Source organism: Oncorhynchus mykiss, chromosome 26 (genome assembly GCF_057628025.1).
Source record: "Oncorhynchus mykiss isolate SJ-2025 chromosome 26, ASM5762802v1, whole genome shotgun sequence".
In the NCBI taxonomy this organism is placed as follows: domain Eukaryota; kingdom Metazoa; phylum Chordata; class Actinopteri; order Salmoniformes; family Salmonidae; genus Oncorhynchus; species Oncorhynchus mykiss.
The window spans coordinates 34,958,020-34,960,853 of record NC_143047.1 but is presented as its reverse complement, the minus strand read 5'-3'; the positions used below and the strand labels follow the sequence as shown (position 1 = coordinate 34,960,853).

General features: G+C 40.5%; 1 pseudogene; it reads left to right on the top strand.

Moving 5' to 3' along the window:
- The first annotated feature begins 857 nt into the window (after positions 1 to 857).
- LOC110506170 (macrophage-expressed gene 1 protein-like) lies at positions 858 to 1,930 on the top strand (annotated as a pseudogene).
- The last annotated feature ends 904 nt before the right edge of the window (positions 1,931 to 2,834 follow it).

Genomic DNA, 2,834 nt, shown 5'->3' with positions numbered 1-2,834 from the left:
TTGTTAAAAGTAGTGCACTAAATAGGAAGTAGGGTGACATTTGGGAGGCAGACTAAGACACCTCCAGTGATTTTCCTTATAGAAGAGCCAGCATGTCCAAGCCTGCCAGCAGTTCTGTCACTACTCGTGTGCAGATGAGTTTCTCCTTAAGATTGAGAGTCAGACTTAAAATGTGCATCACATTCAAGCATATGTAGAAATACAGTATAAATTGTTGAATTAGTGCCGTCAGGTCCAACCAAAACTTGACTTCTACTTTTAACCCAACCCCTCTGAATCAGAGAGGTGCCAGTGGGCTGCTACCTTGGGGACCCGGGGAGAACATAGTGAAATGGGGGATTGACAAGGTGGACTCAGATCACCCAATAGTTGTGTATATTAAAAATATGTTTTAGGGAGATATATAGTAAAACCTATTTAGTTTATATCTACAGTATTTATAAGCTGCATTATGTAGCTTTGTGTGTGACCTGAATTCCAAAATAAATGTTAGTTGTAGATTTGCCATTCTGATTGAAAGCAAGTGGTAGATCTGTTCTATGTGCACTATTTCTGTTCTACCTGCGCTTCCCCTCCTTAAGTTTTGTTTTTGCTTGTTGAAAATATATTTCTTAGTGGTTTAAATTGTACAATGATTCTCTACACTAAACATTGCTTGTTTTGTACATAAACTGAAATGAGGCTAACATTTTAGAATTTTAGCAACCAAATAATAGCGGAGCAATTTCTATATAATATGCCTTTAAATATAATTGGGGTTTCGGCATACTCAGTTTGTAGTTTATTTAGCCTTTTGAATATGATTTTAGTGCGCTGTTGTACCATGCCTTAGTATCGGCTTCCCCAGCAACTAATGACACCAAGCCAAAGATGAATTCCTCTCCTTTCCCCCCCAGGTGCGCAACTTCCTCTACACTGTACAAGCTCAGCCTGACTTCACTCTGGATGTCCGCTTTGTCCACCAGGCTGAGGAGATCGCAGATGCAATAGAAAATAAGGCAGTTCATTTATCTGAGAAGATGCTGCTTGGCTATGGCAACCATGTGATAACCAGCATCGATGCAGGTGCCTCCTTAGTGCAAGAGGACTATCTCAGTGCCAATTACGTGTCCACGACAGACAAGTTCTCTGTCAAGGCATTGGCAGGTCTAAACTTCTTTGATAAACTCAAGTTTGACATTGACAGCAAGGCTGCACAAGAGACATCTGACTCACTCAGTTATCAGGGCAACATCACCTACTTCATGGTGCGGCACCCTTCTACCCGGGCATCACTCTGCAGAAATAGCAGGAGAGCACCATGAACAGCCTGGTAGGCATCGACTAGTAGTAGCACTGCACTACTTCCTCTACTGGTTGACCTTGCCTGATCCTCCTGAACCAACAGTAGGCAAACTGTCCCTGTTTGTGAGTGAAGCCATACATCGCCATTATACCATCAACACCTGCCCGGCTGCGTCAACCCAGACTCCACGAACTTCAACTTCCAAGCCAATGTGGAAGACAACTGCTGCGAGGGTCCGACCCAATCTGCCAGAACCTGGCTCAGATGAACCCCGACGTCGGCTCTTACTAATGTCGTGATCCCCACACACCCACTCTGTTGCGTGGTGAGGTATTACATCAGTACTATAACAAGATTGAGTGGTACGACATTTGCAATGAGTGTAACTGTTTTTTGGGGATGTTTTGCGATAAAAGCTGCGACAGAGTGTGTGTAGACTTCTTCCATGTCCGCTCCGCTCGCATTGACAGCTATTGGTGCTCCACCAATGAGGTGACCCCAGAGTTCTCAGGATATCTCTTTGGGGGCCTCTATAGCCCATCCCTACTGAACCCTCTGACCAAAACCAAGAGCTGTCCCACGAACTACTTGCAGATTAATTTTCTGTCCAACGGCCTAATTATCTGCCTGAGCAAAGCACTTTGAGAACATGACTTTAAATAGAACCATGAGTAAACCTGTAGGAAACTTTATGCTGAAGTGCTGAAATTCCCACAGAAGAAAGTTGTTTAATTTTCTCTGAACTATTTTACAACATTCCCAATGTCAAACCAGTTGGAGAATGTTTCTAGGACATTACCAAAAATGTAATTAAATGTAACCATTTGTAAACGTTTAGGACATTTTATGTTGAAGTAATGAAAAATCAAGATAATGTTGATATTTTTATGTTCCTTAAATGTGCTGAGAATGTTCCAACGCCAAGCAACCATCATGCACCATTCCCAGAATGTTGTGGGAAGGTTGTATGCACAGAACGTTATGTGCTAGCTGGGATTGGAGTAAAACAAGATTATATATTTGGGGTTCTTATGGGGTATGACAGTTGGACTAAGCTCATGAGGCATTTATAAGTTATATTCTTCCAGAATCAAATCGGTACATTTCATTATTTTGCAAGTCCAGAAATGCGTATGTAGCAACTGCAAATTTGTGTTGCAAATTATGAGGAATAACCAATCATGATGATGTATCACTACAGCATGTGGCTGTACATGGAATACATTTTTTATTGGTCACATACACATATTTAGAAGATGTTATTGTGGGTGTAGCGAAATGCTTGCATCAAAGATTGTAATGGTAAAACGCTTGATATCACTTTGCCTAATTGCATTTATTGACTACTATGTTGGCATAACCTTTATTTATTGACTAATATGTTGTCATAACCTTTATTTATTGACTAATATGTTGGCATAACCTTTATTTATTGACTAATATGTTGGCATAACCTTTATTTATTGACTAATATGTTGGCATAACCTTTATTTACCACATTTTGATGGTTGTTAAAAGCAGAATTTTCACAACATTGCTGTTATCAACA